The sequence below is a fragment of the Quercus lobata genome, chromosome 4 (assembly GCF_001633185.2).
Source record: "Quercus lobata isolate SW786 chromosome 4, ValleyOak3.0 Primary Assembly, whole genome shotgun sequence".
Classification (NCBI taxonomy): Eukaryota; Viridiplantae; Streptophyta; class Magnoliopsida; order Fagales; family Fagaceae; genus Quercus; species Quercus lobata.
The window spans coordinates 41,680,735-41,700,227 of NC_044907.1; the positions used below are offsets into that span (position 1 = coordinate 41,680,735).

The 19,493-nt window shown below is 36.6% G+C and overlaps 1 pseudogene; it reads left to right on the forward strand.

Annotated features, from left to right (window-relative positions):
- Positions 1 to 233: 233 nt before the first annotated feature.
- Positions 234 to 18,994, forward strand: LOC115985209 (annotated as a pseudogene).
- The last annotated feature ends 499 nt before the right edge of the window (positions 18,995 to 19,493 follow it).

Below are 19,493 nucleotides of genomic sequence, written 5' to 3' on the forward strand. Positions count from 1 at the left end.
TTTTAGGCTATGGCACTATAGATTAGGTCATCCATCTTCACAAAGATTGAATTTGTTGAATACCATTGTACCCGAAATCAAATCTTGCAATAATAATAAGCCTTTTGATTGTCATATTTTTCCTTTAGCTAAACAGCAAAAATTTCCTTTTCCTCATTCTACTAGCATTTCTTTATCTTGCTTTGATTTGATTCATGCTAACATTTGGGGACCATATTCCACACCTTTCCTGAATGGATCAAGGTATTTTCTTACCTTCGTTGATGATCACAGCAGGTTTACTTGGGTATATTTGATGACGCATAAGTCTGATGCTTCTTCCTTGATTCAATCCTTCTTTAATATGATCTTAACACAATTCAAAGTTTCTATCAAGGTGTTTAGAATAGATAATGGACCTAAATTTTCCCTTTCTTCCTTTTATGCTTCTAAATGTGTCATTCATCAATTGTCATGTTTTGAGACTCCATAACAAAATGCTATGGTTGAAAGGAAACATAAGCATCTTTTAAATGTTGCTAGAGCCTTAAGATTTTAGGCAAATTTGCCTTTGAAATTTTGGGGAGATTGTGTTCTGACAGCCACCTATCTCATTAATAGGCTTCCTAGTCCACTTTTTCAAAATCTTACTCCTTATGAGAGGCTCTTGGGTCATCCTCCTACATATAATCATCTTAAGTCTTTTGTATGTCTGTGTTATGCTTCTACCTTAACTAGACATAGAACAAAGTTTGATCCTAGGGCTAAAGGCTATCCTTTTTGGTACAAACGGTTATAAATTGTATGATTTAGCTTCTAAGACTGTTTTCTTGTCTAGAGATCTCATCTTCAAGGAGTTCACTTTTCCTTTCAAACATTGGACATCCAAATCTGTTATACCTTTTGTTCCATCTTCTTCTTTTATTTTTCCACCTCAAACTTCAGTTCCAGATGTTACTCCTTTTGTTTCTGGCAAATTTTCCCTTCCTTTCTCTTCTATTGATCCTGCTGTTCCCCCTGATGAATTTCTTGACCTTGTGCATTCTGATTCAGCTTTTTCTCCATTTATCAATGTCCCTTCTTCTGATCATAATGAGCTTCCTGCTACTGTTTCCTCTCCTTTACCTGAGTTACCATCTGTTAGAAGGTCTTCTAGGACTCATAAACCACCTTCATATCTTCATGACTATCATTGTAATCTTGCATTTGCTCATGTGTTGGCCACTGCTTCTCTACCTTAATCACATGATTCCTCTATTTCTGATAGTCCAAGTATTCTTTATCCTCTTTCTTCTTCTTTTTCATATGATAGATTGTCTATTTCACATAGTGCTTTTGCTATTGCTTTAACTATTGCCAAAGAACCTACCTTTTATGCTCAAGCCTTGACTAATCCTTTGTGGCAAGTTGCCATCAAGGTTGAGATTAATGCTCTTCAAGCTAACAACACTTGGGTTATGACCAAACTTCCTCCTGGCAAGGTTCCAATTGGTTGCAAATGGGTGTACAAGATTAAACTCAAGGCAAATGGGTCTGTTGAGAGATACAAGGCCAGACTAGTTACTAAGGGATTCACTAAGGCTGAGGGCATTGATTATTATAAGACTTTCTCTCCTATGGTGAAGTTTGTGACCGTTAGAACATTGCTGGCTCTTACTGCTATTTATGGTTGGCATCTCTTTCAATTGGATGTCAACAATGCCTTTCTCCATGGGGATTTAGATGAGGAAGTATACATGGTTCCTCCACTTGGATTTGGCAGCAAGGGGGAGGTGTGTAAGCTCACAAATTCTCTCTATGGCCTCAAGCAAGCTAGCAGACAGTGGTTAGCTAAGTTGTCTACTACAATCATTGCTGATGGTTTCATCCAATCAAAATCCGACTATTCTATCTTCACTAAGGTTCACAAAGGTTCAATTATCATTTTACTAGTGTATGTTGATGACATTCTCAAAGCTAGCAATGATGTGGATGCTGTCAACACCTTTAAACTTTTCCTAGACAACAAATTCAAATTAAAAGATCTTGGCACTTTGAAGTATTTCTTAGAGGGTATTAGCTTATGTCAAAGGAAATTTACCTTGGAGCTACTTTCTGATACAGGTTTGCTAGCTAGCAAGCCTGCCAATGTGCCAATGGAGCAATTTGCAAAGTTCAGTAGTTCAATGGGAGAAGATGTTCTTGATCCTTCCTTGTACAGAAGATTGATAGGTAAATTGCTCTATTTGACCCTCACTAGACTAGACATATGCCACTCAGTACACAAGCTTAGCCAAGTCATGAGTTCCCCCAAAGTGCCTCACTTGCAAGCAGCTTATAGAGTTCTTAAGTACCTAAGGAAGACACCAGATCAGGGGTTGTTTCTTTCTGCAAGCTTAGAATTGAGACTTAAGGCCTACTGTGATACTAATTGGGCAGCATGTCCAAACACCAGAAGGTCCATATCAGGATTTTGTGTCTTTCTTGGTGAGTCTTTGATTCCTGGAAGTGTAAGTAGCAATAGGTTTTATCAAGATCTTCAGTAGAGTTTGAATACAGATCAATGGCTACAATCACAAGTAAAATTGTTTGGCTAATAGCTTTGCTCAAGACCTTTGGACTAGAGCACAATCAAGCAGCTTCTCTTTATTATGGTAGAAAGGCAGCTATATATATTGATGCAAATCCAGTTTTCCATCAAAGAACAAAGCATATAGAAATAGATTGTCACTTCATCCAAGAGAAGATTCAAGATGGTGTGATCAAGACCTTCCATGTTCCTACTAGACACCAGATTGTAGATTTCTTCACTAAGGCACTTGGACATAAACAATTTCATTACCTGTTATCCAAGATGAACTTAGTAAACATGTATAGTTCATCTTGAACAACAATACCGCTGCCGTCATTGCTTCTACCACCACCACTACCGCCTACGTTTAGAGTACGGATCCTAAACCGGTCAAGCCTCAAATCCGATTCTCCTCCTCTATTAGATGGTGTTTGCGGTGAGCCAATGCTCAAACTCCTTTGCAAGGTTGGAGTTGATCTCATTCTATTCACTTGGAGATGAGGTACTTGCACTTGAGGTACAACACCACCACATTTCTTAGACAACTCTACAAATTCATCATGAAGTCTAGGAAAACTTTTCTTGCATAGTTTCCTTCTTCAAACATAGAGCTCCCTAAAGAATTTTAGCAATGACAACAACCTCAGATCAACTGGTTTCTCTGACTTGGGTTGAAATTCATAGTAATTATTATCACCTATATACATATTGTCACCATGATTTAGGTGACTGCCCACCTTGATACTAGAATTAGAGAAACACATGGATCAGCAAAGCTAGTGAATTTTGTAAATGTTCATGTTGATGAAATGATGATTAAAATTTGTATTCACTTGTAGGGAAGGCATTGCAGGGCATCAAGAGCAGATTGATAGATCCCAATAGGAATCTGAGTAACTGGGATCAAGGAGATCCATGAACAAGGATTGTGTGCTACAATATTACCTTAGATGATGGATATCTACATGTAGATCAATTGTATGATTTTAACCTTTGCTATTTTATTTTTATCAGGGAGCAATATTGATTCTAATAATGTTGTATATTCTTCCACTTAGAACACTTTTCTTTTTTATTTCTTTTGTCCCCCTTGCATGATGAGATATTTCGTATTCCACTTTTATCTCTAGTCATATTAGTTGATGAAGGGAATGAAATTCCTCGGTTCTTTAGTTCATTTAAGATTCAAAAAATTATTGGGACTTGATCTAACAGCCCCATGTTCCACAATTTTTCTAGAAAATATGGTTCAGATAAAAGACCATGAAAGCGTTGATACAGCTTTTCTATTTACTACATGTAGGAATTTCTGTTGAAGAACTAATGTGGTGCTTTAATAATTCCTTTCTGGGCTGCCTTTCTGCAGGTTACTATTAAATATGAATTTGTTAGGAAGTTTCGCACCAAAGCTTGGCCAGTTATCGAATTTGACTATATTGTAAGGAAAAGCATATCTGAAAGCTACTTTTCTGTGCCATGATACTTTTTGTTATTCAAAGTTTTTGGTTACCTCTTTCACTTCATGTTCTGGGTTATTGTTATTCTCACCCCCATTGTAGCATTTGATGTACTTATCTTACTAATATATTTTTCTCTGTCTACTCTTTTGAAGGGATTTTATGTGGAACAACATAAGTGAGAGTATACCAAAGGAGATAGGCAATATTACGTCTTTGTTTCTCTGGTAAGTTGAGCAGCTTCTCTGTTGGACAGGTTAGACATTCAATATTGCAGTCACAGGATTACATGCTTAGACCATTAAGAAATGCAGATATGCTACTAGTTTGTGCATTTCAAAGCCTTTGAATTCTAAATACTATAGGAAATAATCCTTGTATCTGAACTAATTTACTTTATATGTCGGCACTTTTCTGAATACACGATATTTTAATATTGCAAATCTGCAATACATTGTTTTGTCTCTGATTCCATTTTCAATATTTTGTATGTTCCAGGCTTATGAATGGAAACCAATTAACAGGTCCCTTGCCTAAAGAGCTCGGTTATCTTCCAAACTTGGATAGAATACAAATTGACCAAAACCATATATCAGGACGACTACTTAAATCATTTGCATTCTTGAACAAAACAAAGCACTTGTGAGTGTGTTTCTGATGCTATAGTGTCTAAAATCCGTTCTACAATGATTAACCCTCATACTTCTCTTTTCTATGAGCTGTTACATGAACAACAATTTGATCAGTGGGCAAATCCCGCCTCAGCTATCCAGATTACTAAGTCTTATTCACTTGTAAGTCGGTAACTGGTTATCTTGTATATTATTTGTCTTATTTGTCAGTACAATCTGTGAGATCAGTGACCATCTTCAACTTTTGACCTGCAGCCTTCTTGATAATAACAACTTATCAGGGTCTCTTCCTCCACAGTTCTCCGAATTGCCAAATTTACTGATACTGTATGGTTTCTTATTTCTTGGAACATAAATATTTTTGTTTTTTATCACTTAAAAATGTCATTACAATTACAATTAAGATTTTTGAATTTATTTTCTTTTTCTTTTTCTTCTCTTCTTGAACAAGGTCATGATTTCTAATTTTCCTTTTTCTATAATCTAATAATACTTAAGCAATCTTTTCTCAAGTTTCTTGATGCTTCATTTTCTTTGTTTTATAGCCAACTTGATAACAATAACTTTGATGGGACTACAATTCCAGCTTCTTATGGCAACATGTCTAAATTACGGAAGTTGTAAGTGTATAATATTATGTTATTGTCCTGTGTTTTTATCTAGGTTTCAAAAGTAAAGGTGGATTGAGGTGCTAGCCTTGAGGTGTGAGGCAAAAAGGTTTTGTTTATTATTTTGGCAAAAATGCAAAACTGAAATAAATAGTGAAGAGGAAGAAAATTAGAGGTGACGGATCCATTTAGATGGACTTGACAGTGCAAGACAAATGGGCTAAAGTAAACGGATCTGATGTGAACGGACCCAGGGTGGATGGATCAAAAGGCCATGTGGCATTGAATTGGTCATTATGTGGTCTCCAAGAAACCCTAAACGGAAACGACTTGTGCCTCAAGATTAACCCTAGTCCATAGTGTCCCAATATGAATAGAATTTTAACATGAAGAGGATTCTGGAAGATACGCGCATTGATGGAGATCTTCTCCACAAGGAAAAGACTTGTGATGCAAGCAAAGAATTTTGATTCTACACTACTATAAAAACTTGAAGACCCTAAAAAAAAAGGTATGCATAATTGATTCCAGCTCTGACATTTTAGAGTTGCGAAAAGATTCTAACTTGACCTTTAGAGGATATTTGGTCGGCACCACACCGTTCTCTGTAAGGTCTTTTCTTTTTATTGTGTAGGTATTGTTGCGAGCGTGCAGGGACTGTGTGGCTCACTAGTGATTTTTTGGCATCATCAAATAGGATGTTGGTAATTGTCTTAGATTCTTATTTTGACTTAGTTGCCTTACCCGTGGATCTAGGCATAAAGTTGTTCAAACCACAGTAAACATTGTTGTCTTGTATTGATATTTCATTTCTCGTTTGTGTAAATGCACACTGAAATTCTGATAAGCTGTTATCAAAGCTAGGTTGATCTTAGTGTGGTTCAAGAAAAGATTTTTTGTACAAGTTTGTAATTGGTTTGATATAGGCGCACACAAGTTTGGCCTTATACATGGAAATGATGATCAACTTATTTGGGGAAAAAGTTTTTAGACTATGATGGAATTGTAACAGAAAGAACGAAGATTACTCGATGGTATTTGGGTCTGTGTGGAGATTTGATGAAAATTTTCTCCCATTTTGACTTGGTTTTAGTTTTCTTGGTGTGGGAGGAAAATTTATTCCTTATAAAAGAAGTAATTTGATACTTCTTTTCCACCAAGGAATATATACTGACACCTTATATATAGAAGACAGTACTGTAAATGGTTTTGTGGTTTTCTCCGAATAAATCCTACCATAAGGAGGAAAGAAGGGAAGGCTATTAGAAGAACACGAGTAGGTTTCTTCGAAGAGTAGTTTGAAAGGGACCTACATGTGAGACTTGAAAGTTTGTTTATTGTGTTACTTTGAGAGTATCATTGGGTGTATTAGGTTTTTTTGGATAGTGAAAAGGTCAAGTTTGCGAGTTGATATTCAGAGTTTGTTTTGGTGTATTAGGGTTTGGATTTGTTTGCATTTGTGAGAAGTTTTGAGTGTGTTGGTATTTGTGAAGGTTGTGAGTATTGTTGTGAGAGTGTGAGTCTAGTTTCTAGGCATTAGTTATGTGTTGTAATCCATATTCTTGATAGTGAATTTTTGTTGTTGTTTGTCTAGGGATGTAGACATTGAGTTTGCCAAACCTTGTTAAATATTGATGTCTTGTGGTAATGTTTATATTTCTAGTGTGTGGATGTTTATATTTTTGATTTTTGAATGTTCTTCAGCAAGCACCAAATTCTAACAGATGGAAAAACTAGCAAAATTAAATAAAAAAAAAATGATATACATTTTGTCGGAAATATATAAATTATTCAAACATTGATTGAAAAGAAATTAAATGGGAAAGTTACTTAACTTAGATTGTGGTGTTTGTTAAGCCAACTAAGGAGGCATATAAAGTGTTTTTTTTTTGAAACCTCTAGGCCACTGGTACAACAATGTTCCATACCAGTTTATGTAATCAGATATCAAAAATGTTTCATGTTATTTGGAGCTTTATATGCTTGCAAGATGGCAATCAAGGAGTATGCATATCTGTGTCACATGATATGTCAAAGAAAGATTGTTAATATTTGTGTTTTGGTTGGATTTTCCAGGAGTCTTAGTAACTGCAGTTTGCAAGGACCAGTTCCTGATTTGTGTCAAATACGACAGCTTGGTTATATGTTAGTTGCTTTATTCTATTTTCCTTTTTTCATCTATTTGACGTTGATTATGAATGAGCTTTTAAGTCAGAAAGATAAATGCACCAAACTGAATAAAATTTTCTCTTTACTTTATCAAAGATCAGTCTGCTAGCTACTTATACTTTAATATTAACTTACATAAATTTTAGAGATCTTAGTTCAAATCAGCTAAATGGAACCATACATCAAAATAGACTTTTTGTGAGTATCACGACTATGTAAGATTCTCCATCTTTTGAATGACATGTCATCTGCTGGTTTTTGTATTTTGTTTAAAATTATTTTCCAAATTTACGAAATATTCGGACACATCTTTCAGTTTTTGAACATAATTTACGCAAGCAATTCCCTTGACTTCTGATATCTATTATTCAAACAATATGCTCAGCAATTTATCTAACAACAATCTAACGAGAACAATTCTGACAAACTTTTCGGGTCTTCCTCTTCTTTAGGAACTGTGAGTAGTCCTCCACTACTTTTTTCCTCCTTCCGTATTTTTAGTTGTTAAGTTACCGATTGTTCCAAAATTTTAAGCTTTTGGCACATCGGATTGGAGAAGACAAGGATCAAACTCATGATCTCCTGCTTTGATACCATGTTAAATTACCGATTGTCCCAAAAACTTTGATACCATGTTAAATTACCGATTGTCCCAAATTGTTAAGCTTTTGGAACAATCAGTAATTTAACAAATTCTATAGTTCAATGTTATAGTAAATCATTTCATATCTATCTAAATTTGAGTTTCCACTTATCTCAACAGTTACTTATAAAGTTACCAGTTGATATTAGTCAATAAATTAAACTGTTAATTAATAAATTGCTTTATTTGGTAAATTATTCCCCATGGCAGGTCACTTGCAAATAATTCAATTAAACGGTTCATTTCCATCCGCCATTTGGGATAGTAGGACTTTGAATGCAAAGGGAAACCTTACAGTGTAAGATCTGAGTGACAATGTTTCTATTTCCCTTAGTTTAAAGCATAATTTTCTGTTGGGTGTGTGTGTGTGCACGTTCATGCTCTTAGACATCTTGTGCTTATATTGGTACAAATAAAGTTGATTCGTTTTACTGATTACAATGCACTCTTTTGTAAAATTCCAATATGTAACATCTTGGATTGACTTCAATAAGTTTTCAAGCATCTAATACTTGATTTTCTAAGCGCTTGCTTGTGGCCCTTTGGTATTGCAGGGAGTTGCAGAATAATAATCTTTCAAATCTTACTGGCAGTACTGTTCTACCTTCGAATGTCACTGTCTGGTTTGCTTCTATACTTGCTCCCCAATTTGCACTTGCTAATTAGCTTCATGTAGAATTTCATGAGTAAAAAAATGCATCTTAAAGTAACGTGATTACTTGTTAAGATGTGCTCCTTTTAGTTTTAATAATTAAAAAAAAAAATCAGAGGTGTAACAGACATACACATTGATACAATTATCATGTCACTTGTTTTGATAATTAATTTTCAGGCTTCAAGGGAATCCCGTATGCAACGGCAATGTAAATCTTCAGTTCTGTCAACTTGAAAATGACACTCAGAGTTTAACAAATTCCACTTCTGTTCCTATCCCTACAGTATACCCACCATCTTACGAATGTTCCACCACATATATGTATACAATAAAGCATTCTGATAGTATGCATAATAGTATTAGTTATTTTAAAACAAATCGGCACAACATCTTTCATTTTTAACATTTGACCTGTATTTAAGTTACAGTGTCTTGGACCACCATGAAAATTGATGGTGTGAAGGATTTCACTTATGGAGAAATAGCTCTGGCTGCAAACAACTTTAACAGCTCTTCTCAGGTTGGCCAAGGAGGGTATGGGATGGTTTATGAAGGCATTCTAGCTGATGGTATTCTTGTGGCCATAAAACGTGCCCAAGAGGGATCTTTACAGGGTGAGAGGGAGTTCTTGACAGAGATAGAATTGTTGTCATGGTTACATCATCGAAACCTTGTGTCTTTGATGGATTGTGTGATGAAGAAGGTGAACAGGTGCTTATTCTTATCTTGATTGGACATATAGAATTTTTTTTTTACAAAAGATTGGATTATCCATCATTCTCATGGTGGAATACACGAACATGAGTTGATGATTCCCATCAACTTAGGAAGTTGATACAATGAAATCATAAGGTCATGAAAGCGGTCAAAGAAAAAAAAAATAATAATAAAATAAAATAGAGTAAATCAAACTCAATCTAGACACATGATAGATGAGATGCTGCCAATTTTTTTTTTTTTTTTGCTGCGGAAATCACATTTTCGTCTTTACATTTTCAGGCGATTCCCACTTTGGTCCTTAGATTTTATTTTTACCACTTTTAGTCCCTATCTTGAAAAACGCTTCCCGTTTTGGTTCCTGCCGTTACATCAGAGACGGAAAATGCACACGTGAGAAACGACAGAATTAAAAAAAATATTAAAAATATTTTATTTTATTTTAAAATAAAATAAATTTTAGTTATCAATAATTTTAAATAAAAATATTAAAAATTTTAGTTAAAAATAATTGTTCTTCATGTTCTTCCCCCAAGAACATGGTTGCCCAAAATACTTTAAGGATGAAAATTGCTGATAGAAATTGCATCAAATCATCACCATTCCTCTATTCTCCTGTTACCCACCTCAATTTTCAATCTCAATTAATTAGACCCCTTTGAATTGATGTTTGTGGTTAATTAATAAGTAAATAAATAAATGAACCCAATAGATTTATTATTTTTCTTTTCTTCATTTTTTTCAACAAACAAAAGTGATGCTTAGTGTTCTCCAACACCCAGCTTGAATTCGTGAGTACTTCTTTCCTTAGCTTTCCCAGAAACCAAACAAAGAATTAAATTAAATTTATAAAAATAAAAGTAAAAACAAAACAAAACAAAGTTGAAGAAGGACCTGGAGCTTGCCACCGCTACCACCAAAGTTCATGTGGGCATCAATATCTATCTCCAAAGCCTTCATTTGGTCAACGATATCGGTGATCGTAGTTGGCAAAGGGGAGTTGGTGCCCCCGGCCTGCCACTCTTGCAATGTAACAGACCCATTGGCAAGTTCTCTAGGAGGAGAGCGAGAGGCTGAGCTTTATTTACTCTTTTATTTCATTTGTTAGTTGATTGTGTTAGAGTATCTGAGTTTGATCATGATTTTGTATATGTTTTTGTTTGTTTGGATGCTAAGAAAATGAAATAAAAGAGAAGAAAATCTTGAATTTCTTATTTTCTGGGCAACCATGTTCTTGGGGGAAGAATATGAAGAACAATTATTTTTATCTAAAATTTTTAATATTTTTATTTTAAAATTATTGATAACTAAAATTTTATTTTATTTTAAAATAAAATAAAATATTTTTAATATTTTTTTAATTCTACCATTTGCCACATGTGCATTTTCCGTCTTTGATGTAATGGCAGGGACCAAAATGGGAAGCGTTTTCAAGATAGGGACTAAAAGCGGTAAAAATAAAATCTAGGGACCAAAGTGAGAATCACCTGAAAATGTAGGGATGAAAATGTGATTTCCGCCTTTTTTTTTTTTTTTGTTAATGATGTAGAAGCATATGCAGAGTTCTTTATAAATTAAGGATGATTTGATTAAAAAAAAATGTATCAATAACTTATTATCTCCTTTCACAATGAACTTTCTATAGTACTGTTCTTCATAAGCAGTATGTTTCTCTTGCAAAATTGTTTGGCTTCCATACCAAGGATTGGCATTTTTATTCTTTGTGGTTGAATTTGTTTAAAAATATTGCTTGGGAAGAGCTTCATGTTAGTATTGTTGTGGATGCAGATGTTGGTCTATGAGTTCATATTAAATGGTACTCTAAGGGATCACCTTTCTGGTACACCTTACATACACCTTTTAAGTTTGCTTCTCCTAACAAATTTACTTTTCAAAATATACATCATATTCAAATGAGCTTATTTGTGGTTCATGTATGCAATAATACAATTAAGTCTAAAGAACCTCTGAGTTTTGCTATGAGATTGAAAATTGCCCTAGGATCATCTAAGGGCATCCTTTACCTACATACGAATGCTGATCCCCCAATATTTCATTGAGATATCAAGGCCAACAACATATTATTGGACTCTAAGTATACAGAAAGAGTTGCTGATTTTGGACTTTCTCGACTTGCACCAGTTCCTGATATTGAAGGAGATTTGCCTGCTCATGTATCCACAGTTGTGAAGGGAACACCAGTAAGACACTTATTTATGACATTTTCCTAAATAGAATTATAAACTTCATGAGTCTAGGTTGACGAGTGAATTTTTCCACCTCCTATCATTGATTTCATCATCAGTGTTCTCTTTATTGTGGCACCAGTGCCACATGTTAAGTGCCTATAAGTTTTATATGTTTCTTCATTTGACAATCTAGCCTGGGCTTCCAATCCTTCTTGGTAAAAAAAATAAAAATGAAATGATAATAGTGTCTTCCATTTCCATTTTTGTTTAAATTATAAATTTATACTTTTTTTTTTTTATCAAAATAAATAAGTCAAACTCAAACAAGATGAAATAGACTAAATATTGTGTGGTAGTAGATATGACTAATATCTATTTCTTTATTATTTCATTCTCTATATTAAATTTGCAGGGTTACCTAGATTCGGAGTATTATTTAACTCATAAACTAACAGACAAGGGTGATGTCTATAGCCTTGGTATTGTATTTTAAGAGAGGTAAAACGTTATAGACTTGTTTTCCTTAGATTCAATAGGAGCCCAATGGTACATTAGGTGATTGGGCATGAAAGATATTTTTGTTCTGTAATTTATTTTACCCTTGCAGTTTAATCCATAATGAAAATTCTCCTCTGCCATATGTCATTTTATACTAGGTGTAATAGTCAAGAGGGAGATCTTGAGTTGCAAGTTTCAGTTTAACTTCAAAAAAACATTGAAATCTTTTTACAATCCTATGCCAAACAGAATTTTATACAGTGAAGATCACTTTGTCATAATGTTGTTATCATATCATCCTCTAGGCAACAATGGCTTAAATTTGGTGTAATAAAATGAGAACTTGTAGTTTTTGACTGTCTTTATCCATTCCAAGTTAATGTCGCATATCAATCTGGTATGATCTTTTCAGTTATTGATGATCGAATGGGATCTTATCCTTCTGAATGTGTGGTGAAATTTTTGACTTTGGCTCTCAAGTGTTGTGAATGTTAACAATATAATGTGAGAGAAAGAAAGATTGAATAGTCTGTATATTGTGTGTAAATAATAATGTACAATAGAAAGTCTTATATAGACTAGGCATTTGTGCAGTACAAGTAATATGAGTAAATTACAAGTACAGTGTATTGGGCTAAGCCCAATGGGCTAATCTAGTCTAAGCTATACACTAACATCCCCCCTCAAACTCAAGGTGGCAAGGAGGAAGCCAACTGAAGTTTGGATATAAGATCTCGAAGATGACCAGGTGGGTGAGACTTGATGAAGATATCAGTAAGCTGGCGAGTGATATGGCAATCAATCTCAATGTGCTTGGTGCATTCATGGAAGATATCATTATGAGCAATGTAGATAGCACTGATTCACAATAAAGATGAGTGGTAGTGAGTTGTGAATCATCCATGTCAGCTAAGAGCCAGCGAAGCCAGACAAGCTTGTAGGTGGTGTCGGCAAGGGTATGATACTCAGCCTTAGTACTGGAATGGGAAACCACATCCTGCTTCTTGCTACGCCATAAGACAAGAGAAGTGCCCAACAGGAAACAAAAACCTGGGATAGGGCATCGATTAGTCAGATTACCTGCCTGTCCACATCTTAATAAGCATGAAACTCAAGAGAAGACTCGAAAGTAGTAGTGGAGACCATGATAAAGTGTGCCTTTGACATATCAGAGAATTCGAAGAACAGCATCATAGTGAATAGGATGAGGGGCATCCATGAACTTAATAACCATACGCACGACATGAGAAATATCCAGACGAGTAATAGTGAGATAGGTCATACTACCAACCAACTGATGATAGCGAGTAGCATCGGATATTGGTTCACCATCCAAGGTTGTGAGTTTTGCATTGTATTCCAAGGGAGTGGAAATAGTCTTGTTGTCAGTGATACCTACTTTGGAGAGAAGATCTGAAGCATATTTAGCTTAGGAGAGATAGTATCCATCAGAGGATGAGGTAACCTCAAGCCTAAGAAAATAGCTGAGAGTGCCCAGATGAGAGTGCCTAGATCTTTCATCTTAAAATGCTGACTAAGGAAGTGTTGAAGAGAGCTGATACCTGCAGAATCATCTCCAATAATAAAGAGAGCAATGTCATGAGGACTGAAGTGAAACCCTGTTGAGCAACAATTGAGCTAAACCTTTCAAATCAAGCTCGAGGAGCCTGCTTGAGGCTATAAAGAGCACGGCGAAGGCAACAAACTTGACTATTTGAGTGTGGATAGCTAAAGGGTGGTTGCATGTTCTTGGAGGTCTCCATTGAGGAAAGCATTCTTCACATCCATTTGATAAAGAGGCCAACTGCGAATAGCGGCCATAGCAATGAGACATCTGACAGATGTAAGGCAAGTAACAGGAGCAAATGTTTCCTCATAGTCAATGCCATACTCCGGAGTAAAGCCTTTGGCAACTAGGCGAGCCTTGTATCATTCAACAGATCCATCAGCCTTGGTCTTGATCTTGTAAAGCCACCTACAACTTACTACAGATTGACCAGGGGGCAAATCAACCATATCCCAAGTGTGATTCTTATGATGGTCATCTAGTTCTTCATTCATAGCTTGCTACCAAAGAGGGTCAGTATGGGCTTCATGATAGGTATGGGGTTCATAGAGGGTGGTAAGAGCAAAAGAGCAATGATAATCAGTGAGATAAGGGGGAGGAATGCTTACTCGAGTGGAACGACAAAGTTTAGGACCAACAAGAGACTCAGGAGAGGGTGGTGCCATAGGATTCAAGACAGGCGGGTCATATGCCAGGGACAGAATTGGAGATGAGTCGTCTAGAGAGGCAGCTAATGTCGAAGAATCCTCCATAAGTTCAGGATAGAGAGGGAGGAAAAGATCAGTAAAAATGGGAGACTCTGAGGAAGAGGACATAGGAAACTGCTGAAGACTCGTGAAAAGACGATGTTCCCAAAACTCAACATGACGAGAGACATGAGGGCGATGAGAAATGAGATCATAACAGTGAAACCCGTTTTGAGATACACCATAACCAAGGAAACAACAAAGACGAGCACGAGGCTGGAGCTTTGTTCGTTCATGAGGGGGAAGAGAAATAAAGCAAACACAACTAAAAACCCGAAGAAATGAGTAGTTAGGGGTTTGGCTATAGAGAAGCTCGAATGGTGATTTGTTGTGTGTAGTTGGTGAAGGAATACGATTAATGGTGTACACAGTAGTGAGTGTGGCCTCACCAGAAAAGCACTTAGGAAGAGAGGTAGAAATGAGAAGGGTGTGGACAACATCAAGAATGTGACGATATTTTCATTCTGCATGACCATTTTGTTGAGAGGTGTAAGGACAAGACCGCTGAGTAAGGGTCCCATGACTATCTAAAAAGGATAAGAAAGATTTATCATTATATTCTTGAGCATTATTTGATCGAAAGATTTTGACAATGTGATTGAACTGTGTTTTAATCATTTTATGAAATGTTTGGTAAATAGACACAAGTTTAGACCTAAGGTGAAGCAGATATATCCAATTATATTGAGACAAATCATCCACAAGTATGACAAAATATCTTAATCCCCCTCAGTGGGAACAGGTGTAGGACCTTAAATATCAGAATGTATAAGATCAAAAAGTACAGAAGAAAAGAAGTCACTATTATTAAAGGGAAATTTTGTTTGTTTACCAAAATGACAGGAAGTACAATCAAATTTTTGAAACTGAATTGAACCTAAATGGCCTTGAGAAGCTAACAAATGAAGATGAGATAAGGATGGATAACCAAGACGAGCATGTCATAGATCAGATGAGGGGGTGGCAGTGGTAGCAGCTACAGAAACAACTTGTGAAGGAATCTTTAAGCCATGAACCTTAAACATGCGACCAACCTTACGGCCTGTCCTAAGCACTTGACTCATCCGGGGATCCTGCACAGCCACACCATGATTAGTGAATAGAAGATCTATGCCTAATTCACAAAGTTGACCAACAGAAAGCAAATTGAGGGATAACTTTGGGATAAGAAAAGTGTCACTGAGGGACAAACAAGGAGAAGAGATTTTTCCTTTATGACTAACAAGCATAAGAGTTCCATCAGCAGTGTGAATGGTAATCGGGTGTTCTAAGGGTGCCTTATCAGAAAATTGGGATTCATCAGGAGTCATATGGTTACAACATACAGTATCAAAAAACCAAGGTTGTTTACCTAAGGTGACAGCAAGGGTAACGGAAGTTCGGGATAAAACCTGTTGAATTACTACCTCAATATCAGTCGTAGTAAGTGAGAAAGCCAAAGATGGACCTACATGAATTGATGGATCTAAAGGATATACAACAGTTGCTTGAGGAAGAGAAGCTTTATTTTACTTTTGCAGAAATTTTTGCAGGTTGCCACAAACTGAGATGTCATGGCCTTTGGTAAGGCAAAACTCGTAGCAAGTACCTTTGGAAGACTAAGAGGTGGGATGCCCAGAGTTTATCCATGGAGGAGCAGTGAATGCAACAATGGGAGGTTGTGGAGATGGTGTAGCCAATACATGATTAGATGATGACATGTGATGAGTAGGCCGACGGTTCTCCTCAGAAATGAGCTCCTTGACTATAGCATCAAGAGAAGGAGTAGGAGATTGGCTAAGCAGAGAAGCCCTAGTAGGCTTAAAATCCTCATGTAAACTCATCATGAAGTGCATAAATTTACGGCAATCCGATATTTGACAAAGAGCTCAATGTCCTTAGAACACACTAGTGGAGGATCTGCAGCAGAGAGTTATTCCCACATAGTAGAAGTCTGAGAATAAAAATCAGAAATAGATTGACCTGTCTCTTGGCACATTTGATAAAGTTTTGATTCAATGTGGAACTCTAGGCTTGATTCATTAGTACAATTATAGCGATCGACCAGAAATTTACAAGCAGCCTTAGCAGTCTCAAGGCAAGGAAGAAGATTATGAATGAAGGGAATAGATGTAACGACCCAAGGAAAAGCGCTAGCCACATCTGCGCTATACCTCAAAAGGACTAGTCAAAATTGAGGTATAGCACAGATGAGCTAGAGCTTTTCCTTGGGTCGTTACATATGGTATCAGAGCCGGCCTGGTAATCCCGTGTGGGCTCGAAGACACTACCCACAAAGTGGGCCCTAACGAGGACGTTAGGGATTTAAGTGGGGGAGATTGTAATACCCCAATTTGATTGATTGTGTGATATGTGTGGGTATGTAATGAGTCCCATATCAGGTATTTACTGGGTTGAATTGGACTTTATTAACAACTACAAGGAACTTCAATTGTGACTAGTCCTTTATTGTGATGCCCCAATTTGATTGATTGTGTGATGTGTGTAGGTGTGTGATGAGTCCCACATCGGGTATTTATTGGGTTGAACTGGGCTTTATTAACAACTACAAGGAGTCTTAATTGTGACTAGTCCTTTTGAGGTATAGCACAGATATGACTAGCACTTTTCTTTGGGTTGTTACATATGGTATCAAAGCTAGGTTCGATAACCCCGTGTGGGCTCAGAGACACTATCCCACAAAGTGGGCCCTAATGAGGATGTTAGAGATTTAAGTGGGGGAGATTGTGATGCCCCAATTTGATTGATTGTGTGATGTGTGTAGGTGTGTGATGAGTCCCACATCGGGTATTTACTGGGTTGAACTGGGCTTTATTAACAACTACGAGGAGCCTTAATTGTGACTAGTTCTTTTAAGGTATAGAGGTATAGCGCAGATGTGGCTAGCGCTTTTCCTTGGGTTATTACATATGGTATCAGAGCTGGCCTGGTAACCCCGTGTGGGCTCGAAGACACTACCCACAAAGTGGGCCCTGATGAGGACGTTAGGGATTTAAGTGGGGGAGATTGTGATGCCCCAATTTGATTGATTGTGTGATATGTGTGGGTATGTAATGAGTACCACATCGGGTATACTAGGTTGAACTGAACTTTATTAACAACTACAAGGAGCCTCAATTGTGACTAGTCCTTTTGAGGTATAACGCAGATGTGGCTAGCGCTTTTCCTTGGGTCGTTACAATATATGTATTGATAAACGAAGACAAGATCTTACTCTGAATACTCTCCCATTCCTCTAGGCGTTCTTCATAATCATCTGCTATAACAACAGTCTTGGAGGCATCTTCAGTAGCTGTGGCTTTGTACTGATGTTTTGGTACTAGCTTAGGAATTGAACCAGTCACATATCTCCACAGTTTATGACCTTTGAGAAAGACAATCATATTCTGAGACCATGCATGATAGCTAGTAGGACCATCCAGCATAATAGTGATAGGACGTATGATATCTCATTCATTTTGTTGAGCCATAATGAATAAAATGACCAAAAAGCAGTACTTAGACACCTCAAATGAAGAAACGGAGCCCGAAATTAGAATCTAAGCAAAAAACTAAGCAAGATTGGCCTTGTTCAAAATTTTTTGACTTTGGTCAAAAAGTCAGCACAAAAGTCATTGGTCAACAGTGCTAGTTAACGGTCAACAGTACTATCTGCTGACGTCACTAGATGACGTGTGATGCTGACGTGGTAGATGACGTGTTAGGGCTGACATGGCACTTAGAGGAGTTGAGCGCATGTAGTGCGTGGCACGACTGGAAGTGCGTGATGGCGGCTTGTCAGGCATGTGAGCCGCATGAGGATCACGGTGGAGCGTGAAAGCGTGTGCAGCGCATTTGTGACAGGTAGAAACTTGGGGCGACGTGTGAGGGTGCGTGGGAGCTCCTTTAGGACTGTTTCTGGCTGTGTTTTATTCAGAGAAGTTTGATATACCATGTCGTAACTGTGGTTCAACAATTTGATTGATGAATAGACTAGATCTGAGAGGTAGTGGTTGGGTGTGACAGCGGTGACTCGCTTCTGACAGTGGATACCGGTGAAGGCGAGGGCAGTGGAAGAACGCCTGAAAATACCACTAGGTTAGAGCAATGGCTCTAATATCCTGTTAACAATACAAAGTGAGAGAAAGAAAGATTGAATAGTATGTATATTGTATGTAAATAATAATGTACAATAGAGAGCCTTATATAGGCTAGGCATATGTGTAGTACAAGTAATATGAGTAAACTACAAATACAGTATACTGGGCTAAGCTCAATGGGCTAATCTAGTCTAAGCTATACACTAACAGTGAAGATGAGACAAATGCTAGACCTTCAATGGTAGAGGTGGTCTGAGAACTTGAAAATATATGGCTTCTGATGCCTGATTTTGACATTAAAACAACGGATCCTATGCTCTCAGGTTCAAAAAAGGCAATGACTTCGCCAACATCATCCTCTAATGTGAAGAATCCTTTTGTGTCATCAGATGTATCTGGCAATGACCTTGTTAGTGGAGTCGTTCCATCCATCACGCCTAGATAGGAAATGTTTGGAAAATTGGTTGTATTTGAACCTGAGGTTGCTAATGTCTTGAATATTTGAACTGGGAAATGGTCTTTATGTTCATCTTAGTTGTTGATGTTGTGGAAAGTCTCTCTCTCAAATCTTCATTACAATTTGTTTTGGAAAACTAATGTACTTAGAGCAGTAGATGGTTTAATAATATTGGCAGTGGCAGCGCCACATGCAGCTCAAGGTGTTCCTAGGAACACCCTGACCTGAAAAAAAAATTATATATAATAATTAAAATTTTTTATTTTTTTACCCTTAAAAAAAATTAGGAACACCCTCAAATATATATATATATATATATATATTTAAATTGTTCTACTTTCAAGCAAAAAAAAAAAATTGAACTCCTCAGTTCCACAAAATAATTCATAACTGTTGTCTTCCACGAATCTCTACTCTAATAATTCCTCTAATGTATCTGTAAGGGGAAATAAATGGGGGTGAGATAACCCAATAAGTGGAATACACTAACATTGAGGTATGGGAACAAACTTTTCAAATAAATAATACTTACAACAATTTCATAAC